This window comes from Mus caroli, unplaced genomic scaffold (genome assembly GCF_978045245.1).
Source record: "Mus caroli unplaced genomic scaffold, Mus_caroli_1 scaffold_12, whole genome shotgun sequence".
Lineage (NCBI taxonomy): Eukaryota > Metazoa > Chordata > Mammalia > Rodentia > Muridae > Mus > Mus caroli.
Window position 1 is genome coordinate 18,632,674 of NW_028227267.1, and position 26,725 is coordinate 18,659,398.

The window sequence follows — 26,725 nt, forward strand, 5'->3', positions numbered from 1 at the left end:
CAGCACTGAAAGAAGGCTTTTATTTTTTTTTTTAAGCAATAAGAAGCAAACATCTTCTCTGAGCTGCATATGGGGGTGGCAGGAAAAAAGATACATCACTTCAGAGGGGAAAGGGCAATGGGGTGGGGGCAGGGGCCAGGCTGAGGCTGCCAGGGAGAGTAACGGAGATCTGATAAAGAAGCCACATGCTGAGAGCATGGCTGGGGTGTTGCTAGGAGGCTGAGGTGCCGCATGCATTCTGGGGGGCAGCAGTAAGCCTGGGAACAGGGCAAGCATAGCCTGGGAGGCCAGCCATGTAGCCACAGTGAGAACTACTCAGCCCGCTGACTTCTGAGCTGCTTGGGTAGCTGGGTGGTCAGGTGCTACCCATCCTGCAGTACATCCAAGCCTCAGGTTCCAGCCTCAGATCCTGCCCTAGAACTGGTGTTTGGGATGTTTGCACTGCCTACTCTGTCTGGCCTTGGCCTCCAGGGTACAGAAACTGAGGCTTAGACAAGCCTCCCGACGTCAGTTGATGTTGTCATCTACAGGGTCTGGGCTAGCTCCTGCTCCTAGCCTGGGCTACTCAGAGAGAAATGGGAATGAGCATGGGACCAACCAGAGACTCTGAAGTGGCAGGCAATGTTCATGGCTGTTACATTCCTTCTGGGTTCACTATCCCTTAGGGGTGCTTGTGGGCCATCTATATTATCAAAATTTTGAAGGGTTGGGTGCAATTTAAAGGGGGTGGGAACAGTTCTCTGCCATGTGGTCCCTAGCACAGTGGCTTAAGCCAAACCAGTCTGGCTCAGAACTGAACACTTTACATCCCAGGACACATCCAGGCTGAGGCCCGCTGTGACTGGGAGCGACTTTATCACACTCTGGACTGAGATTCCTTTATCTGAGACTCTAGAGGCCCTTCCCAGCCCACTGTTTGACCTTCTCCATAAAAGGACAGGACTGGACAGACTACAACCTAATTGGAGAGACAGCAGCAAACCTCTTCTGGGACTGTCAAGCTTGTGCAGGTTCTGGGGCAAAGCCCATGATTCAGCGGGAGTGGTCTCAAGGACCCAGGTGGCACGCAGCCTGGTCCACAGAGAACAATAATAACAGCATCCCAGTAGCAGGGATGGTGCAGAACGAGCCTCAGATACTGCATCTGAGTGCTCCACTGGGTGGTAGGCACCCAAGACCCCAATAGCTTAAATGCAAAATCCATTCTTACCATTCTCTGAATTCCCTAGCTGTGCTCATTGACAAATGACTTGCACCAAAGTAAAGAGAAATGATGAAAACTCAGTGAGCAAGTTGAATTTCATTGCATTTTTTTCAAGTGAAGAAAGGCTTTTCACAGAAAGGAACCCCCCACAGAAGGAGCTCTGAAAGTGGATGTCTACCCCATGCTCCCTGATTCTCTGCACAGCTTCTTCTAATCGAAGTGGGCCACCTTTTGAGCAAGCAGCCAAGGCTGAGTGGATGGGCTCCAGGCAAGGCCACTTGGTACCATTCTACCCTGATGTGCATCTGTGCCTCCACCCTGATGGCATCCATGCATCCACCCTGATGGCATCCATGCATCCACCTTGATGTGATCCATGCATCCACCCTGGTGTGCATTCATGCATCCACCCTGATGTGCATCCATGCACTCCCTGATGGGCATCCATGGGAGTTCACACCATATGGCTGGCTGCCTAGTCACTCTGTTTTATCACTGTGTGAAGGAAAGTCTTCATGTTCCCAATAGCTAGCAAGGAGTTCCTCCTGCCTCAGTCTCCCTCCTGCTGGAGTCATAAGAGTGTACCAAAGTACCGGGCTGTTCATTAGTAAACAGGGGCTGGGAAAAGTGAAGCAATCTGCCTATATTCTAACTGCACCAAGTAGATAAGAACTGTACCTAGTCTGAGGGAGACACTAGTTTCTTAATTCTGTACACTAATGCCCTAAAACCAAAGGTGATGCAGGAAACAGACCAACTTGCAGGGAACTGGAGACATGAGTAAGACTTTACCTCTGACCCTCTGTGTCTCTAAGGCAAGCAGAGAGAGAGACAGAGTGGACTGAGGTTGGAAGACATGTAAAATATGGTCACAGACTGCATGCAGTGGACCTTGCTGTCCAGGCAGGAGCCGTGGTGTGTGTGTGTATAAAGAACCAGAGATGGGCTGTGGGTAGAAGAGCCCCAAGCCACTATGAGGTACTCCCATCCCACCCTGCATGCCCTGGAGGCTTCTGCACCCATTGAGGGTTTTTTTTTCCCACCACAGATTTTCTGAGCAGGATTGATGAACAACGTAATAACAGGGGCAATCACATTATTCCTGAATGCATTTTAATAAAAATCAAATAAAAGCAATTATGTGAATTTCCAAGAGGATCACCTCTCCTCCTTTCCCCGAGGTAGGAAATGGAATGAATTCAGGAAATCATTAAAATCAGAAACCCGAGCCGGTTGCACAAAGGCAGCAGGAAAGCCGGTCCCCATTGACACGCGGCAGCCAGCGGCGTGGGTGCCTGTCTTCAGCTAACTGAGTGGAAATTTCACCTATGGGTGACAGAGGGTAATTAAGGGCCAGAAGAGCCGCTTTGAAACAGGTCACCTTTCGGCCCTCTAGTGTAGACTGGGAGTTTCAAAGGGACCTAGCCTTCCCTCATAGGGACATTTCCAGCAGCAGCAGCAAGGGGCCTGGTGGACTCAGAGAGGGTTCTTAATCTATTCAGTGTCCTTCTATGGGGATATACAGAGCTCATGCCAACTGGACGCCTGGAGACTGAGTGCCCTGTCCTCGTCATTCCTCAAGGGAACAGGCTTATCACCTGCAAGATCCTTCTGACAGCCCATCACGTAACCCCTGCGCTGGTATGTTTCTTTCAGATGAAGGTAGCTGTAGCCAGAGGGGAGTCAGTGACATGCTCAGGGCTCCCCTGGTAAGGCAATGCCAGGTCTGGATTCTGGCTCTCCTGGGACCACCATGGCAAGCCCACATCCTGTGGTGTTGGTGGTCTGACCCAGTGGCTCCCACCAGGCATGGGGCTTACAAGATTCAACTGAGTGTCTCAACTGTGGCCTGGACTGATGTGACTATCTCCAGGTCGTGCAGGTATGGAATGAGGCTTTGCGAAGGCAAGGTGCTTGTTTATAGCCCCACAGCTGGAAATGAGGAGGAGCTAGAGGTTCCTCCTGGCTGCCAGAGTCCCCTGCCTGCTAAGCCACATGACCACTGAGGGAGCTTTCACTAAGACCGTCTAAGTGGCCTTTGGGAGAAATGCACAAGGATGGTAAGACAAGATCTGCCAGCCTCCATAATCACACCAATAGCCCAAAGCCATCAGGTCACCTGAAAGGAAAGCCCCCAAAGGACCCAGAAAGGACTCCCTGATCATGCCAAAGTCCCTCAAACACAATGTCTTGAAACTCAATTGCAGTGGGCACTGCAGCTGATGGTCCCCTTTGGGGACAGCCTGAGTTAAGAGATAGGCTGAAAGGCCTGGAACAAGCTTTTTGTGTATTCTTAGTTCCTCTGCCCTTTCTTGGCTCATGTGTATAGCCATGTGTGTATATGTGTACGTGCACTTGTGAATACATTGCGGCTGGGATGACCTAGTTCTCAGTTCAGACACCCGGCGGAGCTGTTCCTCCCTGTTCAGTCTCACTCTGCTCTGGGATGTCCTCAGTCTCTGCTGTTGCCTACAGCTGTGCACCCTCCTATAGGACATTCATGGAAATGTCACCGGGGGAATGCACAGCTTAGGTCCCAGGAAGCAAAAGAGAAGGGGAAGATTCGGGACCTTCCTGCTGTCAGCTTCCTTGTAGGGTTCTAGCAGGCCCTGTGCTGGTGGCATTTAGCATGAGAAGCAAGCACTGGCCACATGGTTGCTGGTGTCATGATTCTGGCCCCACTGCTGACCTACAGGCCACTGAATGCTAGAGACTCTGTCTGGGAGGCTGAGGCTATGGAATTGGAGGCTTGAGGGCTAGTGGGCAATGTAGGGCAACAGGTGAAGTTATTCAGGTCCCTGTGATCTAGTGCATGATAGGTTCTTTATATATATGCGCCTTGTGTGATGTGCAGAGATCAGACAGGCTTGTCCATGAGGAGAAGAAAGTTCCTGTATCATGCTGCACACACTTGTGGACTTGGGATCATATTATACACATAGTACGCATGTTTGTGTATGTGTGTGTGAACACACATGTGCATGCCTATGTGTCAACAACCACACTTACATGTAGGCATGTCTAATAACTTATACACTCAGCAAGGGGGTGTCAGAGCACCCTCAAGTACTAGGAGCCTCCCTGAGACTTATCTCCAATTTCACATGCCAAACTAGTCCACAGGTCCTTGGAGGAAGTCCATATCCATGGAGTCTCTCCCCAGGGCTTCCATGCACATGCTTACGCTGAGTCACTCTAGAAATGTTGGCTTTGGGGGCCAAGGCTCAGTTCCCCTGGGATCTGGGTATTAGCTACCTAACATCTCTGCCCTGCGAGTGGGTGCCCTTTGGGTGCCTAAAGATGCTGATGGACACAGAGATCAGATCTCCCAAGAAAGGCCTCCTTGCAATGACACCTTGGGGCTGGAGCTGGAAGAAGGAGCTGGGAACCCTGAGTGGGAAGGAGAGGGTGGTGCGGGTAGTGAGCACCACCCAGACAAACACTCAGCATGCCTTGCTCAAGGGATGTCCAGCTGCCAGGTGCTGCCGCCTGCCTGGCTGGCTGCACCAGGAACGTGTATCCCAGGTTCTAAGTCTCCAAGGTGCAGTTAGCCCAGCAATTCCGTACAGGTGTCCTGAAATGATTTCTTTTAAAAAGGAAGGAAGTAATGACCACATTTAGTATACTGGTTCCTTCTAGGAAGTAAGGGGTCGAAAGGCAGGTCTTCCCCAGTGTCTAAATAATCAGGAGCTTTTGGCCTGATGTGCTCATAGCCCACAAATAGTCTTCTATATGTAGGAAACATACTGTAGTAAAAGTTTAATTGTGTATAAAGCCAGGTTTACAGGGCTGTTGCAAGGCTGGGTTGGCTGAGAGGCCTCTATGATTCCCCTGAGGCTGGCATCCTCAGAGGTGCCCTAGCCTGCTCTGCAGCACTGTAGGGGCCTGGGCTCTCTTCCCAGCTCCACTGGGCGCACAGTTGATTCAGGTCATGTCTAGAACAAGACTAGGTATGGAAAGGAAGATATGCATAGAAAGCCAGTGCATTCTTCACACGGAGTATGCATATCTGCCTGGGTCTTGTGCTCTCTGTACAGTGGTGGACTCTGATGAGCTGCCGTACCACGTTCCCTCAGACTGTACCACATTAGTACCCAGTTCCTTGAGACACTTTGCCTCCCCATTCGCAGGCCTATTACAGGGGCCGTGAGGACCATAAGGGACCATGTGTGGTCTAGTTCCCCTTGGCATTTACAATTCTTCTATCAATGTTGGTCAAAACCAACCAAACAAAAACTTCCCGAACAAAGCCTCTGCAGTTGGGGCAGGACTGCAGTCTGGACTCTCCTCTTAATGACCAGAGCCTCAGATCCCAAGGGCACCCTGGGCTTCTGTGTGACATAGAATGACCAGAGCCCCTCTGCAGAGGAGAGGGCAAGACCAGGAGAGGGAAAGAAGAGTGCAATGCATATGCAGGCACGTAACCTGGTCTCTGGTCTCCTGCCCAGGGATAAACCCCTTCTGCTTCATTATGGGTATAGTGGGCCTCACCCTGGGAGCTCTAATCCCAGCCCCAGTGTAGAACTAAGGCTCCAGCTCAAACTGGGCTGGGACTGGGGAGGTGGGGGTGGAGGGAGGATGCATCAAAAGCAAAAGAGATTAGCATCATAGAGAACCCCTGAGGGTGAGCCTGGATTAATTCACCCTTTCACCCGCAACCCTCCCCACAGCCTTCCAAGCCTCCAAGGGCCCTGAGAGTCTGCCTGGGTTGGGGGAAGGGTCACTTTTCATTCTAGGGCCCTGTCACACACCTGAGACCCAGTTCTCACAGGAGAATGGGAGGAGCACTGATTTGGGCAGAATTACAGGGGAAAGCAGGTCTTACAGTGTTCCTGAGACATATGTTCTTCAAGGCCTCTTTAATGTACTCTATAAGGCCTGCCTTCAGGATCCATGGCTGGGCTATCCTAAGCTGGTGGGAGGAACAGGGTTCCGCATGGATCTGCCCCTTGAGGCACCAACAGAGCAGGCAAGCATTAAGCAATTAGCAACAGAAAACAGATGAGAAAGACTAGCAGACCTGGTATTGCCATCCCAATCCATGCTGGGTTCCTCTTGGCCCTACCTGGTTCCTCTCTCTCCCCCAAGTATGTCCACCCACCTCTAGCCTCAAGAGGTTCTAGCTGACATCTCCTGCCATCTGGTTCACCCGTGGACTAACTGCAAGGTCCACTCTTCATGCCTATTCTGCAGGAGAAACTACGACTTGGGATAGTGGAGAGATGAGCCCCACTTTAGGTGAGGTTAGAATTTAAGACTATGGAAGCTCAAAGACGTTTTTAGAGAATCAGAACAGCAACTTGGCCCAGGTCAGTCCAGCCAACTTTGCTCTATTCTGTCTTCAAAAGCCACTGCAGCTCACCAATAAGTGGATATTAGCTCAGAAGCTCAGAATACCCAAGATACAATTTGCAAAACACATGAAACTCAAGAAGGAAGACCAAAGTGTGGACACTTTGATCCTTCTTAGAATGGGGAACAAAATACCCATAGAAGGAGTTACAGAGACAAAGTACGGAGCAGAGACTGAAGGCATGACCATCCACAAACTGCCCCACCTGGGGATCCATCCCATAAACAATCACCAAACCCAGATACCATGGCAGATGCCAACAAGAGCTTGCTGACAGAAGCCTGATATAGCTGTCTCTTGAGAGGCTCTGCCAGTGCCTGACTAATACAGAAGTGGATGTTCACAGTCATCCATTAAACAGAGCACAGGATCTCCAATGAAGGAGCTAGAGAAAGTACCCAAGGAGCTGAAGGGGTTTGCAGCCCCCTAGGAGGAACACAATATGAACTAGTCAGTACCCCCCAGAGCTCCCTGGGACTAAACCACCAATCAAAGAAAACACACAGAGAGACTTGAGGCTCTAGCTGCATATGTAGCAGAGGATGGCCTAGTCAATCATCAATGGGAGGAGGGGCCCTTGGTCCTGTGAAGGTTCTATGCCCCAGAAGAGGGGAATGCCTGGACCAGGAAGCAGGAGTGGGTGGGTTGGGGAGCAGGGGGTGTGGGGGGGGAGAGGATAGGGGATTTTCAGAGGGGAAACTAGGAAAGGGTATAATATTTGAAATGTAAATAAAGAAAATATCTAATTTAAAAATAAAAAAGAAAGACAAAGGAAATTAAAAAAAAAAAAAAGCCACTGCAGGACTGCCCAACAGTCTGCTGAAAACTGTGAGCCTTATTCCTAGATGAGCCTCTGATGCCTCTACTTACAAGCTACCTTCACTCCTCCATCTGTCTCCTTTTGTTATGTCCCATGATCTTCCTCACATTGCTTGATCCATCAGTGGCCTCCCTGTTCCCTAGCAAAGGGCCTGGAGATGTTCCTTCCTCCCATGTTAACCACTTTATTTTGGGGGAGTCCCAAAAGGGCAATGCATCACTCCACCCTGTCTCTAGGCCGGGGTAAGGATGTGCAAAGGCTTGGAACATTACAGACACCCCCACTCCCAGCCTCTATAAACTACATGCAACTCACACCACCAACTTACTGCATCCAGTTCAACAGCTGGGATTCTAAAACAGGTTGTTCTGGATTCAGATCTTAGCTTTCACCCAGTATCTGTATGACCTGTCTGTGCCTTAATTTATCTTTGTACTTGACTGGTTGGATCTGGGAAAGGGTCCTCAGGCTAGCAGCCGATTCTTGGTGTTTCCTCCTCCCTCAGCCTCTGTAGTGTTGGGGTTATGGGTGTGTGCTACTATACCCACTGCCTGCTGTTGATGGAGATAGATTAGTTCCAGTGTCCCAAGCTTGGAAGGATAAAATGTGTCCCCATGGGTAAGCTCTTGGTCTAAGACCCTGAATTTTGCATTGTTACATATGTGTCTGCTATAAATAGTATTAGAGTCTAATGATTAGACCAGGAAGAGGCATTGGCGCAAGGTCTACCCAGAAGAGGATGGAAGTCCAGACAGGAACCGGAAAAGGGGTTTACATTTTAATCCCACTGAATAGCCAAAACCATCTTGAAAGTGGTTAATCACCAGGCCTGCCTGGAAGATAAAGAAACGGAGGTTCCCAAAGGTGGTGTGAGCTCCAGAGAAAGCATAGCCCTTGTGCTGGGCTGGGATGGAAGGCCAGGTCACATGGCTCCAAAGTCCACACTTTCAACAACCAGAGCTGCCTCTCTGTCTGGCAGGGAGATAAGCCCTGTACACAAATAGCTGTAATCCGAGGTAGAAAGTGATAAGTGTCAAAAGGGACGATAAAGGCTTTGGGAGGCTTGGCGAGGGAGGCAGGGCTGCCCAAGGCAGGAAGAGAAAGGGTGGCTGTCAACACAAGCTCCGGAGAGTGGGGATCAGCCGGTCTGAGTGGGGTCTGGGAAGTGGACAGGCAGGGTAGGTGGAGCCAGGGGGAAAAGATACTGTGTAGCCACAGTACCTAGCACCACATCCCGGGTCACCAGGGCCCAATAAATATTTGAGAAAGGAAGAGTAAAGAAGGGAAGAAAGGAGGAGGGAGGGAGGGAGGAAGGGCAGAGAGGAAGGTGGCTAATCCCATCTCCGCTAAGCCCTGGATCTACCCATCTCACAGGATTCAGATCAGGATGTGGAGGGATGTACATGGACAGTGAGACGGTTTGCTCCATAGCAAAAAAAAAAAAAAAAAACCTTTCCAGCAAAGTCAAGCCAGACCAGACTCTTCTTGGGGGCCACCCTGTGTTGTAGCCTGCTTGTACTGACTTAGGAATGACAGCGGTTAAACTTTCACCAACTGTGTGAACTGCTAAGCATGCAGCACCGGGCCACTGTGGTAGGACTATTTACACTAAGGGAATCAACAGATACTACGAATCAGGTTCACCCCAGTCTGGAGAGCCAGGTGTTAAACATTTACTAGCACACCACTGGGCAGAGCTGCTCTGTGAAGGAGCGAGCAGTCTATCTACTCCGGAAGGGTGAGAGAGGGGTGGGGGGAAGCTGTTACTTCCTGGGAAAAATGAGGCTAAGGTGTTCTTGCTTAGTGAGGGGCTCAAGTCAGATGACCCGAGAAGCCCCTCTCTGCCTTCAAGTGCCCATGAAAAGTTGGGTTTAAGAAAACACTGTACCAAGATAATTACTCATGCCAGGAAATCATTAACCACTTGACCTAGAAGGTGGGAGTAGGGCAAGGACCTAGAAACCATGGGAGAAGCTGTGTGCTTACGCATGTCAGGAAAACCTTTTTCAGTCCACACAGCTAGGAAGACGCAAAACCAGGGCAGGAGCCCAAAGGCTGTGGGCCCTGGGTCCTGGGCTCCTTCTGGGGCCCATGGGTTGAAGCTCTGGGAACAGGCCTGTCTGCACGGGGCCTGTTTGGCTGGTTTCCTCTATCAGAATTATCAGATAGATGGTGGCGGCATGGATCCCATCTGCCTCCTCTTTATTGGATCCCTAGAACTAAGCTCTGTATTTGACACAGCTTATAGTCAACAATTATTTGTTGAATGAACCAAAGTCTCTGAGATCCTGTCTCGTGGCAACATCTAGGGCTAGGAGTGACATCTTTTGAAACATCACCTCTGTTGGTGACATGGAATCAAGTGATCAGAGTTCAAATCCTGACAAGACCCTGCCCATCCCCTGTGTGTGTGATATTGGCCAAACCACCAAGCCATTTTCCTCCTCCTTCTCCTCCTCCTCCTCTTCTTCTTCTTCCTCTTCTTCTTCCTCTTCCTCTTCCTCTTCCACAAAGTGGATGGTACAATCTGCCTGCCTCCTGAGGCTGCTGTGGCACTTACACGGGACAGAAAGTGCTCTTTACAAACTCAGAAGTGCTTTTCCCAGGGGAGGAGGGCATGTAGGAAGCCAGTTCTGGTAGCAGCTTCCTCTTAGACCCTAGCCAGTGTCCAGAATGTTGCTCTTGCAGGGCTGTTCGTTGGGGTAACCTGGGTCAGACTTGTCCATGGTCTGGAAAGGTCAGAGTTCGGGTGCAAGAGAGATTCTTCAAAGAGATGTAAGCAGAAGGTGATGGCCGTGGAGTCTGGGGAGCCCTTTCTGAAGAGCAAATGGGTAGCTGTCTCTGCAGAGAGCTGATGGATGTGCCTCTAGGCTCCCATTCCTCCACCCCTGCAGATGGCCTTCCTCCCAGTGGGGTGGTAGGAAATCCTCCCATGTTCACCCTGGAATTAAACCAGTGTTTAAAGTGATGTCCTAGAAGAGAGATTTTTGCAGCACCCTCAGACAGGTACCTACGGATCTTTCTTGATAGAGTGAGGGGCTACCTGCCAGGGAAGGGGTCCAGCTCACCCAAGGCTACAGGTGGGTGAGGAAGGAAACCATGATGGTGGGCGGTGGTCCTCCAGCCCTCCCAAACTGCACCTGATACTTGCAGAAGGACCAAGGCAAGGTCTCTGGGTGGCTAGCGCCTACTCCATCCATCTTACTCAGCGGGATTCTTGTTCCAGTTGGCAGCAGCCACAACTGGAAACAATGTTTCGGGTTCCCTTTTTCTTCTCTTTCATTTTAATTGAGGGGGAAAAGAACTGGAGCCACTCACTGAACAACAGCATCCTCAAGGCCTCTGGGACCATGTGTCCTTCCTAAAGAACACGGTTAAAGATGCTCAGACTCAGGTTGCAGAGTGCAGGAATGCCTGTCACTTTGGGAGCCCGGATACTATCTGTTCTTCTCTGTGATCTTGTGCAGATGCATGTTCCACCCTCATCTGCTTTTCTACAGCTTCCATGAGAGCTTGCCTTCCAGGCACCTGTCCAACAGCAGTGATTTTTCTTCCCCAAGAAACGGCATCCGAGCTGGGCAGTCCTTCCTGGGAACCTGGTCTCTCCATGTGTGCCCCATATCGCCACTGTACTTACTGCTTGCCAACTCGCTGGGTGATAGCATAGAGCAATGAACCATGCTACCCTTGGAGGTACCAAAAAGCCTCAGGTACCAAAGAGCTCTCCATCGTGAGGTATTACACTGGCGACTGAGATTTTCAGGGCCTCAGTTTTCTTATCAGTAAAATGGAGCCGTTAGTACTAATCCTCAACTCAGGTGAGGGCCAGAGTTCAAGCTACTGAGGACCTGGCCCATAGCAGGAACTGAACAGGCAATCGCTATGGTCACATGGATATAGAGGCAGTCTGGTAGCACTCAGGGATGGAGATGACGTAGACATCTTGGCTGGTGATATTATCAGAGCAGGCTCCTGAGCAGGTGGCTGCAGATATGGACTGGAAGGCTGGGATGGGTGTGTCTTAGAAGACAAAAGGAGCTTGTGCAAAAGCATGCAAGGAGTTGTATGCATGTGCTGGTGGCTCTCCTGGAAGCCACTAAACATGGAGCGCGTGAAGACAGGTTAGGGCAGGAAAGTGTGAGAAGTGTGCATACATGAGACACCTGAGCTCTTTTACAGGGCACTGGTGCTGCAGAATGAAGACAGGAAGTCACTGTGCTCCACCTTGGCATGCTGAGTTCATCTCCCCAGCTGTCCTTCATAGACTGGCCCCAGCCTGCTGCTTGGCAGAACTCTAGGTGTAGGGAGGGGGCGCTGCTGCAGGAAGTGGCCCACCTTTCACGCTTTCTCTGTACTTTCCAGGCCTGTGGCCCAGGGGAAGCCACCGCCTCTCTCTGTAGCACATCTTAGTCACTCATCGAAGTGCCACGGTGAGGATCAGAGGATGGCAAGACAAGATGACACATCCTAGCTGGGTATATGATGGCTCACAGCTGTAATTCCAGCATTCAACCAATGCAAAACTCTTTGAGTTCAAAGGCCAGTCTAGGCTATATGGCAAGACCTTGTCTTAATGTGCCCCCAGCTTCCCAAGAAACCAATACAGATGAGACCCAGATGGCCATAGTTCTGGGAATCGTTCTCTGGCACATCGGCTTTCTAGTGTTCGGAAAAGGGAGAATCATCTAGTTGGAACATAGAGGTTTTGTGCTAGAGGGTCCAGGCTTTCTGTGCTAGATCAACTATCTGCTCCTAAGATATAGAGGTACAGAGCTGGGCAGGACCCCAAAGTTCCTGCTCAAGCACAGGTAGAGACTAATTATGTTCCCGCTACTCACTGACCTAGAAGGGCTTAGACAGACAGAGACCAGTTCTTAGCAGGTGGTTACATCTTCCTCTGAAGCGCTCCAAAGGTCACCTCATCGCTGGTAATGCGATGAGCTCGGGGTGCAGCCGGACCTGGAACCCTACCCCAGAACGTCCAGGTAACCTCTGTGCTCTTCCATCAGCCTGGAGATACCAGGTTGGAGACGTGGAAGGAGAGGGGAGCGGTGAGTTCCATTTTCACATGCCTTTTTGGCTCCAGAGCAGAGAGGCAGGAACTGGCACCTGGTGGCAACCTGGTCCAGAGGCCATATTCACTGCATGCTGCACAGATCCTCCCATCAATGCCTCCCTCTTGGCCCTTGGAATCCCTGCTTCCTGGGATTCAGACTCAGCCTCCACCTCAGTCTTAATGGGTAGGAAACTAGAGGCACTTAAACCTGCTGGAAAGGTGGGTGTAAGCGGGGCCTGCATTGCACAACCCTCACCCTGGTGGGTTCGGAAGCTGCCTTGTGAGCCAGGGGGAATACAGGAACCTGAGTCAACTTGACAGAGTGGACTTTCCATCTCTGTTTCCACCCAGGCCCTACTGCTGCTGAAGCTGAGACTGGGAACTCAGGGAGTAGACAAACACCAAGGCTTGATCAGTGTTATGAGACTTAGCTTTTAGTTTACAGAGGGCTCAGAAAGGGAGAACAAGTTGCCTAGGGCTACACAGAATTTCTGGATAAGATTGCAGAGTGGTTGGCTAACAAGACGCCTCGTTAATGAGAGTCTGAGCAGCATGTGGACAAGATTTACAGTTCACTTTCCTCTGGAGGGGACAGTAATGTCCCAAACTGCAGGCAGTAAGTGAATGTCATGATGTCCTCACTCAGCACACAGTAGGCACTAAATAAACCATCCCTTCTAGGACTCCAGAGGGGGCCAACTGGCCCAGTAACCCCTTGAGCAGAGAAACAGAGATAAGGAGGGCCTGGGAATCCCAGTGCTTCAGGTGTGGGCTCTCAGAAGAGGCCTGGGTGTGAGTTCTTAGATTTACTGCCCTCAAGCTGTCATGCTCAGTGGGCGGGGAAGGCTGAAAGCAACATGGGCTCTGTCCTGCTAGACTCCTCCAGCCTCTGCAGCTACTTCTGGATTGCCAGGTGTACATGTAGGCTAGAAATAAGGGGTTGGGTACCAGCAAGATGGCTCATCATTGGTACACGCTATCAAGACTGAAGATCCAAGTTCAATCCCTAGGACCTACATTGGTGGAAAGAGAGAAATGATTCCCCAAAGTTGTCCTCTGATCTTCATGTGTGTCCCTCCCCTCAAATAAATAAATGCACGAAATGTAATTTTTTAAGAAAGGGAATGCGACAGGCCTTCTTCTGGGCAGGAGCTTTTGAACATGACTGTTACCGGAAGTCACCAATTTCTCCACTTCTTAGAGGTGACGAGCTCAGGTTACTTACAGATTTGGAGAAAGACCCACAGAGCTGAGTGCCCTGACTTGGTGGTCATCAAGGGGACGGGAACTGGCCCTGGTGTTGTTTGGATCTATTCTTGCATCTTGAAGCTGACAGGGGCTTTGGTGCTGAGGACGGTGGTGGCCTCCTGGGTGTGCCAATGTTGTGCCCGAGGGCAGGATGCCTGTGGCTCCTTCAGCAAACTGATTTCTCATCTTTCAAGTCCAGCTTTCCAGGATTTCTCAGACTGCCCTCCCCAACCTGGGCCATCCACAAGCTGGGGTGGAGTCGGGGGAGGTATTCTTCTTCTTGTTGTAAATGTACTGGGACCAGGCCATTCCAGTGTCCCTAGAGGTCTGGAAGTGATTTCATGCCACCCACTTTCCCCGGGGATACTCAGCTGCCACCTGTGGGTGGGTGGTGGAGAAAGTTGCTAACAGTTCATCTCTTGTGACAGGTCCGAGGACTGAGGCCAGAAATGTGCACCGCCCCCACCCCACCCCCACTCGCACCCGATAGCAGCAGGAGTCAGAATTTGCCTCCAGAAAGGTAGCTTCCCCGCACCCAGATACCCTTGCCCAATGTCCCTGTGGACCGGAGCTGCAGTCTACCCTCAGGAATTCCAGGCTGAGTTCTCGGCTGCCAGACAGTCACAGCTTTGAGAATGGATTCAAAGCGAGCAAACGCATTTTGCCTTCTTGTCTTGGTGATGGAAGGAGTGATCTCTCTGGCCCTGAAGGAGTTCAAGCCGAGGTCAGATCAGCCAGCCCTCTGAAGGATATTCTAAACTGGGGGGTCTGTGATGGGGGGAGCTGTCCGGCCGGCTCCCCTGTTGGCCTGCGGGGCGCTATGATCACCACCCAGGAGGCTCAGGACTCGCGAGTCTGCGTGGCACGTCTGCGCTCCCCTGCGGACCTCGTCAATCAAACTGCCGCCTTGGCGAGGCCAAGACTTCATCCGCCCGCCCCGGGTCCTGAGAAAGACCCCCGCCCGGGCTGCCTGCCCGAACCCGCCCCCAGCGGTGTCATTGTTCTCTGACGTCACGCGGCGGCTCCGCCCCTCTCCCCCCACTTTTCCTCCCCACCTCCGGTTCCCCCGGCTGGCGGCCAAGCAGCCTCCGACGACCCGGCAGTGCAGGGCTCCCCCCGCGGCCCAGCCAGGGCTGCGCCCCCTTGCGCTCTTCCCAACTTGCCTTTGTTATTCCAGCTCCCTTCCTCGCCTCGCCTCCGACACCGTGGCTGCCTGCAAAACACGGAGCACGGAGTTATCGCCACACCTGGAGTCCCTAGCGGGCTCAGACCCAAGCCTCCCCCGCCTGTCCTGAAGGGGAGCGCGTGCGCGCGCGCGGGTACAGCCTAGACGCTTGCTATTTTTAGGACTATATTACCTTTAATCGAGAGGCGGGTGGGGTTGAGGAAGGGATGTGAAAGAGTAAGGGGAACATGTGTGGTATGTGTACGCGAATGTGAGAGGTAGTGCACGGGGGAATGCCTCGTGTTTTGTTTTGTTTTTAAACGTACCGGGGGTGGTGTACACGATATTTGTGTGTTCAGTTGTATGACTCCAGGTGCACGGGCATAACTGGGATGGAAAGTGTGTGTACAAGTGTGTGGAGGGGGTCATGCGTGCTATGAGAAGTACGCGTGTCATGCTGTAAGGTAGGCGCAAACCCGTGTGCCGTTTGTGTAGGAGTTTCTGTGTGAGTGGTAATGGACGAGAGCCAAAGGGAGTGCGCACTTGGATACACTTGGGGGCCGGTCTGCGAGGGGAACCTCCGCAAGTGAGCGCACCTGACTGCTTCGTGAGTGCTCTTCGCCACTATAGGAGTGGAGCCCAGCCCTGGGCTGTGAGCTTGATTGGGTTATTTCCGCCTCTGCAAAGCGGGAGCGCTCGGCTCTCAGCGCCCCAGGCGCTCCCTACCAGGCACTAAGGCGTTCTTGCTCTTAACTTCCAGTAGTAGTGGGGATTTATGGTTCCCGCTGCACCTCTCGCTCTTTCTCAAGATGTCAATGGAGGCGCACTTCAGTCTCCCCTGCGTCACCCGTGGTAGTGAAGGTTAGGGTCCTCTCACCCTCTCTCACCCCGTTTTAGGAATAATCCCAAAGTCTACATGGAAGCTTCGCACACGGTGTCTCATTAGCAACCCAGTCACCCCAACTCAGCTGACAGCACCTGAGGTCTCAGTGCACTCCTGCAGGGGACCAGCAGGAAGCGGGTTACGCCTTCTGGAAGTAATTTTGCTCCTACCAAGGTGATCCCTTCCTAGGCACATCGGTCTCTCCTCTCCAAACTTATGGGATGCGGAGAGGGGGGCGTTAAAGAGCAGCGAAGGGAGGCGAGAAGAGGGACGAGAGTGAACAAGCAGCAGAGGAGGGTGAGGGTGGCGCGGAGCCTAACAGGGTTCGGAAGAGAGCTGAGACCTGGGAACTGAGAAGAAAGGGAGGAAAAGAAGGGAAAGGAGAGAGGCGGAAAGGAAAGGAAAAGAGAAAAGGAAAGCGCAGCGAGCGCGCAGATGGAGAGCGAACCAAGGCAAGCAGAGCTGAGCGCCGGAGGCGCGGCACTCCGCTCCCGCCGTAATTCCGTGCCGGCTTTTGCGGGAGGCCGGCGGCGCGGGGCCCTTTGGAAATAGAATAGCCAATGTAATCTGACACTTCAACTTGCTCGGCTCCGGGCGAGTTGATTCACTTACTCACCCCCTAACGCCGAGTTCCTTTTCACTGTCTGTGGACATTAAAAAAGCGAGCGGCGGCGGCGGCGGGCGCCCGGGAGAGCAAGCTGCCGGCCGGGCGAGCAGCGATCCGGCTGCAGAGCAAGCGAGCAGCGTCGGCGCAGCGCGCTGACCCTAGCCCCGGCCGGTGAGGAGCCGGAGCCGGAGCCGGAGTCGGAGCCCAGTGGATTTCCGCGCTCTCGCTGCGCTCCTCCCGGCTCCAGCCTGCCCTACACGGCGGTGGCGGCGGCGCGTCCTCCAGCGGTGGCAGTGGTGCTCGCAGCGCCCGGTAAGTTTGGGGACAGAGCCAAGCGCCCGTTAACACCAAGGTTTCCACCCGCTCCCGGCGGATCGTCGGGGTGCGAGCGCCGTGTACTATACTAGGGCTTTCCTCTTAAAGGTTTAGCTCTGGCCGGGCGAAAGAAGCCAGCCGTGCGGGCTCAGCGCGCTGCTCTGGCCGCCGGGGGCGGAGGCTCTGGCCACCAGCGAGCGCCCAGCTTGTGTAGAGCGGCTCCGGATGAGCGCGGGGACCCGGGGTTCTTCGGGTGTACGGGGCGCCGGTGCGGTTGTGCGCGCGGACCCGGTGCCCGCCTCCTGCCGGCGCGCCTCCCAGCCGTCGCTCCGATCAGTCGGGAGCCGGCCGGGATACGGATTCGGAGGAGGGAGGAGAGGATCCGGGAAGGACTGGCTGCGTCTCCCTTGCCTCTTTTGGAAAGATGTGAAGTTGTGCTCCTGTGTGCGTAGGAGAACCTCCGGGAAGGCGCTGGATTCTAGGGTGGCAAGGGTTGGTGGTGTTAAGTTGTACCTCCGAATTTCTATGGAGAACACACTTTTGTACATGGGAGATGGGGGCGCGGTTAAGTTGTTTTGGGGGGAGAATAACCCAGGGAAACGCGGCGCGTGGCTAAAGCAGGGCACGTTGAAGAGATGTGTCGAGGCTTCTCGTTCGGGCTTCGGAAGCCGAGGGGGCTTTCAGGCCAACGCCTGGCCCGGGCTGCCCCAGTCGGGAGGCGAGCCCAAGGGGAAGATGTGTCTGTGTGTGTGTGTGTACGCGCGCGTTGCAAATACGAAAGTAATTTCCCCGTGTTCTTTCTTCCTCTCTGTCTCCGGCGGCGGTGGCCCCGGGGGAGTGGGAGGCCGACCCGGGAGGAGATTGAGGGGCCGGGCCGGAGCTGAAGCTCGGTCGGGATTGTGGGAGGGAAGCTCAGAAAGCTTGTTTCACATTCCTGGCGTCAGGGCCAGGGAGAAAACAGTGGGGAGCACGGCCTCGGTGTCGCGGTGCAGGCTGCGGGAGCGCGTCGCCCCCTGGCCGGGGACATCTGTCCAGGAAGCTGGCCAGGCGGGGAGAGGGCGCGGTGCAGAGGGCAGGCTCCCCGCCCTGGAGCGGTGGGGGCGCGGGAGAGGGGCGGCCTCCTCTCCCGGCCATTGTGCGCCAGCAGATTTTCACGGGAGACTGCCCCGAAGCCGCGGGAGAAGGCCAGGAGCCGGCCACAGCCTCCGGTTTAAAAGACACTCCAGGAATGTAAACAACCCGGGCGGGAGGGCTAGCGGACAGGAGCGCGCCAGGATTGCGGGCCTGGGCCCCCCACCCTCCCCCGGGGACAGCGGATCGCCGCGGCTACTCTGCCCTTCCCTCTACCTGCCGAAAACTTTTCCTTTCTCTGGCTTACAGTTCCACCTTGTGCCTCCAGCCCGGAGCAGGGTGAAGGGCCTCTCCCACAGCCCGGGCTCAAGGAGCCGGGCATCCCGGCACCCGACCCGGGAGCCCTGGAAGGCCCGGCGGCCAGATCTCTGCTTCGATGCCGAGACCTCGGTCAACGTCTCCCCCGGGAACTGCAGCTTCTTGGGCTGGCAGTGCTAAGAGTAACTGGGGCTCTGAGCCTGCCCGCCTGGATTGCTTGCTCGCGTTCTCCCGCCCTCCTTCCCGCGGCTCCTTCCCCCGCTCTCCCCCTTCCCCTTTCCCCTGACTGCTTTTCCAATGCCCTGACATGAGGGAGGAAGATTTAACTTGGCAGCCCAAACAAATGTTCTCTCTGAGATCTCCAAGAAGCTGGCTGGCGGCTGGGCTGGCGGGGTGAGTGCACCGCTCGGCCAGCCTTTCCCTCCTCTCTGCACTGCCAGGGACATTTGGAGCCCCGTGGGTGGACAGCCCCGCGCATGGACAGTGGGGACCAACCCCCCGGATTTGGAAGGGCGGTCTGTGAGCTGCGCCTGTGGAAGCCCCTGCCTTGGCGTTACATAGAGAGCCATTGGCTCCAGCTGCCTCCTGGTGCCAATGGTTTTCTTAAGCAACAGTTTGCCTCTGCTGCAACCTGGGAACTGGGCCTGGTAGACCAGAGGGTTGACTAGTGCAGTCTCCTCCCTCCCTCCCTCGTGGGTGTGAGGACAGGCTGGTTACACAGGGCAGGGCAGGAGGCCAGAGGCTGTTCCCAGAGGTGCCTGGTTTTGCTTATTATTGTTTTTTTGAAGGTACAGATAAAGGGATGGTGGCTGGGGCTGGAGAAACAGGCGACTTGGTTGCTGGTGAATTCCGGGGCCTGCCTCTCTATGCTTGTGCAGTGACTGGAGTGTGGAAGAGTTGCCTGTGAGCTTTTGGGAAGTTTAGATGAGGGCGCAAGCTCATGGCCTTTCTTATCCGGACTGGTTTTTTAAGAGGTCCAAAGAAGGGGGAATTCCTGGCCCCAGAGCGAGGCAGAGGGCTTGTGAACACCCGGGAGCCTTGTGCTGACCTTTCCCTCTTCAAGAAGAGGATGTGGAGACGCCAGCATCAAACAAAAGGCACATTGAAAGCCCTATCTATCTGCCTAGGAGCGAGCGTGTGCGGCAAGGAGTGCAGTTAGAGGGAGATGGTGTTGTCCTCTGAGTTTTATGGGTTTTGGTTGTTTTGTTTTTCTCCAAAGGACAGAAGCATCACTGGCCCCGAGTCACACGGTTAGGAGACCTCATCTTCTCATATGAATCAGAAGTTTAGTCTTGGGAACTTGGAACTGGGGCTGGGGGAGGAGCTATAGAGTCTTCAAGACTTGAGCTGCGGTTGTAAGACTTTCTGAGTACTGCTCACAGTCTCACAGAGGGGACTGGACTTATAAAAAAAAGTTTGAATAAATAGCCTTGTCTGTGCAGAAACGGCTGCTGGCTTCTTTGTGGGGACAAAATGTTCTTTTTTTTTTTATTTTTTTCATTCTAAGGGAAAGTCAGGGAGAGGGATCTAGGGCAAATGAAGAAAGACCTAGAAACTGGGGTTTGGCTCCAACACCCCCTCCGTGTGTGTGTGTGTGTACACACTCACACATGTAACACTTCCCTAGTCACAGTAATCCCACATTTTCATCCCTGGCTACTGTTTAGATGACCCAACATGGCATAGTTGTCATAGGTTCACTCCTATCAGGAGCTGGAAGGACCCAGCTGAGAAGATTCACAAACCTGAAGTTTGTATATGTCCTCTGAGGGCAAGGGGAAGCTTGGATACCTAGCTTCAGCCCCAGGTTCATTGGGTAGTTTTGACCCAAGTCTTAGGGTAAAACGTTGTAAGAAATCTGTACAGCAGAGAGTGAATTTGGGGAAACATCTTTGGGTATGGTGGCATGATACCAGCATGGTAGGGCCTGCTGGGATAGTGACTGGGTCCCATACATTTTCATTCATAGCTGCTCCTGTGGGTCCTTGCCAGGCCCCTGCCTCTCTTGCATCTTTATGAGATTCCTAGGGTTTTGTGTAGATAACAAAGGCTGCTGCCCTAATTACCCCTGACCCTGACCCTGTGGCTGCAGTTTCTCCTGGTGACTACTGGATCCTCTCAGCAGGACACAGTGGCCTCTACCCAAGCCCTCTCTGAGGGGTTGGGGGGTGGGAGCATCTTTGTTCTGAAGATACCCTGAGGCTGGGGTTGCCAGCCTGCCTGGGTGCATGAAGCCTGGAAGCTCCAGCCATGAGGCTGAGGTTAGGCTCTCCCTCACGGAGGCAACACACAGCCAACCTATCATAGACACTGGACAGGGGGAAAGAAAACCCTACCAGATGGCTGTGGCTTGCTAGCTGTGTGGGCCAGGAGGTCACTCTGCTGGGCCTCGGTCTCCTGATTTGTAAAATGGGTCCAAGCCCAGAACTCCTATCATCCTACATGGTTGAGGATGAGGCAGATACAAACATTTGAGTCTTCATCCTGAAAGTTCCTCACACTTTTGTGCAGAATACGTCTAGGACCGGATTGGGGTAAGGGTTGCTGGAATCCTTTTCCAGAGGTTGCTCTATTATTCTTACCTCCCTGATAGCTTACAGCTGACTGTTCAGCCTCAGCTTGCCTGCGTCCTGTGATAGGGTTCTCACCACCTTTGGGTAGCATCTCTACTTACTGGACGGCTGTGAATGAGTTGCAGGCCTTCTGGAAAACCTGATGAACTTTTGGGCTTAAAATGCTTTGGCCTCTCCCAACCACAGACTCATTTTCCCTTAATGACCGTGAGGTCCGAGTCCTGTAGGATATGTGTGTACCATATCATAACGTAATGATGTGTACATGGGTGGTGGGGAACACCCTTCCAATGGCTGTTTCCAGCCTAATTGCGATGAGAGGGATGCAGGGGTTCTCTTCCATCAGCTCTAGGCTGGCCTCTTGACACGTTCTTCCCTTGAATTGGCGTTCAACCTGGGAGGAGCTGCGTAATGAGGGTAGGGATCAGGTCGGGGATTCATGTGTTTAATGAGAATCCACAGAGTGAAGACAGTGGCCCACGAGGCCCAGAACTATGCAAGATACTCTTAGGAGCTCTTGTCCAGCAAGGGCTGAAAGACCAGTCCAAATAAATAATTACCCACCAACCTCTGGCTGCCTGCCATGTGTACGTGAGAAAGGGTGTGGCCATAGCCCCTTCTTTTGCTGGGTAATGGTCCATCTAGAATCGTTTTTCCAAACTTGTTTGATCCCGTTAACAACAGTGTCAGCTACTGTATGGAATTACTTCCATTTAACAGAAAAGAAAACTGAAGCTCAGAGAGAGGCCAAGAGCTTGTGCCTAAGCCAGGACTCAACTCCAGGCCGTATAGATCCCCACATCACAGTGTATTGATCAACAGCCCCAACTATACAGGGATGTGCCACAGAATCCTGTGTGGACTGACCCCAGGGGTGGAATGAGAGAATGAGCAGAAACAGCAGTTCTTTCCAGGAAGGGTTGCAGGTAGACTTCCCTGCATCTGGCTATACAAGGTCTACGCCACTAGCAGCTTCACTGGAGTTCGTTCGTTCATTCTCTCCCTGCCCCCACCCCCTCCGCCTCCCATCTAGAGCTTACACTGAACCTCAGATGCTGCCTGCCTGCCTAGGTATTTGAATGCACCAGCTTCAGCTCTGCCTGGCCCTGGAGGAGGAAGCAAGATTGTCCCTGGGCTGCTATGGTTTCTATAGATACAGAGTGTGACTCAAACTGCCCCTCCTCTGGCTGAGTCAGTCTCCTACACTATGTAAGGTGGCCACCCTTGTAGGGCCCCTGGAGTCTCCCTCCCCTCCCCCATGGCCACCACCCTTGCATCTGGTCAACTGGAGACTAATTGACTGCCACTTTTTGATACCCACTTTGGCTGTTGGGGTTGTGGGCAGTGGGTAACTGGGCAGGCTCAGAGGATACCTTCCCAGGAAGTCTGACCTGTCCTGGCCAGGCACACCTGTGCAGGTAATGACTGTAGCCCTGAAGGCCCAGAGCCTGCCCCTCCCATTAGGCCCAGCTGCCAGGGTGACTACAGGATTGTGCTGGGGGAGGCCGGGGTGTCTGAGCTAATTAGATTTCTTAGATTTCAACGCTCCCCTAATCCTGTTAGCCTGGCTGTAATTGTAACCACTTCAAGGTTTTGGCCGTGGCAGGCTGTTGAAGACAGACGGTGTGTGGAGACTCTGCTTTGCCCAGCCCTAGCCCTAGACAGCAGGTTGGGGATAGGAACTGCCTTCCTAGGTCTCTTGGGCGGCCAGCAGTGGTGGTGGTGTGTGTTGGGGGTGGGAAATGTTTTTCTATAGCATATCTGCATTGCAAGCTGTCAGAACAGATATGTCCTTCCAAAGATCTCCTTGGTCAAATCCTTGTCAGAGCCAGGGGGGAAGCTGAGGCTGAGGAGTGACATGGAGTGACGGGAGGGCTTCAGTAACTAGAATGGCTTATTCTTGGGACCATCAGAACAGGCTTTGAGTCTCCAGGGCTATGAACCTTCCTGAGGCACCTGTCCCCAGAAACATGGTTTGAGGGACGGGACTGTTCCCCTGTTGGTGGGTCTACTGTCTATCTCTCTTCCCCTCCAGCACACATGCAGATGTGCACACACCCTCATCTCTGCCTGTCTCTGTCCCTTGCCCTCAAACATGGGGGAGTTCGAATCTTTTGCCCATCACTTTTTTCCCCACATGCTTGTCAAACTCTATGCAGACTAGAACATGGCCAGGCCACTGATGGCGAGATGGTCAGAATAGGACTCTTTTGTACTTTCAATGGTTCCTTGTCTAAAATTCCTTTGGGGTGTCTGGCTTGAGTAGTAGAAACAGCTCACAATAAGGGATTCCTCTGTGGTCTATAGAACCCTTCCCTGCCTGGAGGCTCCCCCCAAACCCAAAAAGACTCACCCTATATTCTTAGCTGTGGGTCATAGGAATAAATACCCCTTCTACCACAGAACCCCCTTTTCTGGGCTTTGAACTCCTATAGAGTTAGGATTGCCTGTCTTTTTCTAGCCCAGGAAAATGGAGCCTTAGAAAGCAATAATTAAACTTCACTCAAAGCTAGCAGTATACAGAGCTGAACTAAACCCAGAACCTGGACTCTGACAGTTAGTTCATGAGTTCTTTAGACATGTACTGAACATATACTGTTGGCCAGTCTTTAGTGCACCTCAATAAAGGCTGTTTGTAACCTAGCTCAGGAGCCCAGCTGGACTGCGGGAGGGTAGAAGTGATCCTTGAGTTTGTTTTAAGGACAGTCTCCAAACCTCTTCTAGTACACGCGCTTGCGTGTGTGCGTGTGGGGATATGTTGAGAATGAATACTTACTTATGTGAGAGAAATCAAACCACAGTCCTCTTGAGAGAGTCCAAGCTCTTCCGCGCCAAGTCCTCCCCTCCAGTCCCCCAACCCACTTCCTGCCGACTTGGAGTTTGTATGGCTAGTGGCTTGTCTGTTTGCTGTTGGTTCCTCTCTGGACAAGGAAGCAGGGTTGGAACCTGCTGGCTCCACCCTAAGAGTCACCTGTGTCAGGTCCAGGTGACAGCTGCTGGAGGAAAAAGGGACCTGGCTCGGGATCCAATTGTCTGGACTTTGCTCTGTCCTCAAGGCTCCTGCCCAATCCCTCACCCTGCACCCTAGGTGGACTTTGACCTCAGCTGGGTCAGTTGAGAGGCTCAAAATACCATTTCAACAGTGGGCATGCAGCCTAGGCACAGAGGAGCTCTCCAGAGGAGCTCGGGAGGCTTGATTTTTTTTTTCTCCTGGTGTTTGGAAGTGCAAGAGTCTCTTTCCAGAGTCTCAGTTTTTCTTTTTGGATGGCACATGGGGAGAGTCCAAGCCCAGAGGGGTTCAGGGGCAGGGGTTCTGGGTCCACCAAGATGGCTTTCCTACAGCAGGCTATCACAGCTGGTTCAGGTGGAGAGGACTGTGTACCACTGAAGTTGCTATTGTTTACACACTTCAGATCATTTACTGAATCCCCCATCCCTGCTCTCACTCTTCTCCGTGTGGATGTGTGAGTGTAAGAGTGTATGTATATATGTGTGGGTATGTGTGTGTGTTGGGTATGTATGTGAGTCTGTATGGCTGTATGATCTGAGTGTGTGTGTGTGTGTGTGTCTCAGGACCTTAGCTAATGAGGCTGCACTAGCTGACCAGTGAACCTCAGGGAACCTCCTGTCTCTGCCTCCCAGCTCAGGGGCTGTAAGAGTGCACCCCAACACTTGGCTTTTTATGTGGGTCCTGGAGATTGAACTGGGTCTTCATAATCACACGGCAAGCGCTTCAGGGACTGAGACACACGTCTCTCCAGCCTGTTTCAGGATTTTTTTTCTGGCTGTCTGTAGTCTGTCAACTCCACCTTTTATATTTGACATCTCTGACCTTGGCCTCCACGTCTGTATATGAGTTATTCATGCTCTAACAATCACTAAAATACTGCCCTCCCAATAGGTTTAGAAGCTAGGGAGTGTTCAGTGTCTGGCTTGTGGCAAGTGTTTAAGGAACAGTAACCTTAGTCAGTGTCATGGGTGCTCTCCCAAAGTCTTAACTCCAGTGTACCGATTGCTCAAGGTCAAACTGACTCAGAACCAACCAGAGCTTTCTGATTCCTTGCCTTTAGGGCCTTCTAAAACATGGCAGGGGTACCTATCCTTTCATAGAGGCAATAATAACCCAAAGACATTTTAACTCAACCTTCCAAAAGGCCTGGTGCCCCTGGAGAATGTTCTAAGCCAATCTATCTGGCTTTCTGTCTGGGCGTCTTGTTTTCCCTCCTGCAAACCAAGGCCAGAGATGCCAAAAACTTCCCTTTTGGCTTCTGTCCATTTGAAAAGACCCAGAGTAGAACAAGCCTTGACACCTGCTAAGCTCTGTGCAGAGCATCTGTGAAGGGGGACAGAGAATGGCACCCTTGGCTACTCATAGACCCCTAAGAGCTTCAGTTTCCTTACCCACCCATTATGAACTAGGATGATATCACAGCATCCTGATGCAGGTTGATGAGGAGGCACAATACCCCGCCCCCTGGAATTGTTAACATAGCTTGCTTGAGAGCTCGTGGCCTCATTCCTGTAACCTCCATCTTCTGGAGAGAGAGCCCGCAGCTTACTTCTGTGTGGACATCTTTGAACAGTATCAGAAGAATGCCCTTGCCCACAAGGCTGGAGTTCCTGGCCATAGGAGGAATCGCTGGACAAGTCTTGAAGCTCCTCTTGGCCACATTCCAGCTCTGTGTGTGACCTCTACCTTCAGAGGACATTGTCTTTAGAAGCCTGCTTCTCATCCAGCCTGGCATTTTACTGGTTGGAAAACCAAGGTTGAAGAAAGAAAAGGGACTCGACTAAAGTCCCTAACAAAAGAGTCCTCCTGCGACATATTACCTGGCCCAGGGTCGAGTGGTCCTAGGAATGTAGGATGAATAGTTATAGGAATGGCCTTCTGGGATAGGCTGGTATCCCTGGGAGATAGTCCTATCTCCTGCTGCATGGGGTGGGCTGTGTCTAGATTCAGTCTGCAGCTCTTTCAGGAGGATTAGGTGGGGAGAAGTACCCCAACTCTTTCTCCAAGGAAGGCAACAGGCAAGCTTATGTGGGTCATCTTTCCCTGGTGCTGGGAGCCCTAACGTGGATGACAAGAACACTCAGCCTGCAGAAGAGCTGCCTGCCATGATACAGTGAAGTGGCCATCTCTGGGGGACAAGCTTTGTGTGCAGAGAGGCATTTTGGGTAGGGCCTTGAGGAGGGCTGTGACCCCCATCTGCCACTGTGGTTAACACATCATTTCCCTGGCTCACAGTCCTTATGTTTCTGGCTTTCTGGACTTTGGGAAGTGGTCTAGCTGTCTGGCAGGGAAAGGAGGCTGCTCATTAGCCTTCAGTCTCTCTCTACTCATTGTGCACGGGCCACCGGGGCCCCAGAACCTCACTATGTCGCAGATCCTGGGAGAAGAACTGAAATTCAGGGGGGAAATTCTAGTTTTGTTTTGAAGATGGGCTGTGGAGCTCAGCCTCTGCTGGACGCCCTTACTGAAGGGCGAGCCTTCAGTGCCCCCACCTGGCCTGAGCTGACTTTGAATTTCTGCTGTTTCTTGTCAGCCCAGCTGGTCCCTTTATTGCAGAGGTGGGCCTGCGTGGAGGGTTTGAATCTTTTCAGGCCTTAGAGTTTTTAGGCTATATACCTTGGGTAGTTTCCCTCTTTGCCTGCCCCCTGGCAGTGCCTAGGCTGCACGGCCTGTTCAATACCACTCACAAGCTCCACATACCCATTTCTAGTATTCCTGGGACCTTTGGTCCCCAAGTCCTTGAGGTATCTTAGCAGCCACATCCTCTGATGCCTGTCATACAGATATATGTCCTGTGTATGACATCCCCATAGTGTGTCGTGTGTGGCCTTGTGCACCTCCAGGAGTGGGCTGTTCCTTACTCCCCTAGTGGTCCCTTCCAGCTGAAGCCCAGTTCTCATCCCAGAGCCATGAAGAACCCGGGACTCACTCCTCTTTTTGACACAGCACAATTGTATTGCCTGGGTCCTCCTCAGCTGTATCTAAGGCAGGACGGAGTAAGCAGAATGGACTTCCTGGAGGAGATGGCTTTCTTTTGGTTAGGGTTTCTATCGCCAGGATAAAACACCATGACCAAAGCAACTTGGGGAAGAAAGGATTTAT

General features: G+C 52.6%; 1 protein-coding gene and 1 long non-coding RNA gene across 6 annotated transcripts in view; one reads left to right on the forward strand and one right to left on the reverse strand.

Annotated features, from left to right (window-relative positions):
* The window catches only part of LOC115029214 (uncharacterized), a 52,264-nt gene extending 35,834 nt beyond the window's left edge, over positions 1 to 16,430 (reverse strand). Inside the window, exons 1-2 of the long non-coding RNA XR_003834769.2 lie at positions 16,346 to 16,430; positions 14,845 to 14,894 (exon numbers count right to left, since the gene is read on the reverse strand). This is a non-coding gene — a long non-coding RNA (uncharacterized LOC115029214). The remainder of the gene's footprint in view (positions 1 to 14,844; positions 14,895 to 16,345) is intronic.
* Zmiz1 (zinc finger MIZ-type containing 1) overlaps positions 14,981 to 26,725 on the forward strand; it is a 207,182-nt gene continuing 195,437 nt past the window's right edge. The window contains exon 1 of one of the 5 annotated variants that reach the window (XM_085828427.1): positions 14,981 to 15,000. The gene's annotated coding sequence lies outside the window, so the exon portion shown is untranslated. The other 4 variants (XM_029468727.2, XM_021182703.3, XM_021182704.3 and 1 more) reach the window with 4 other exon arrangements.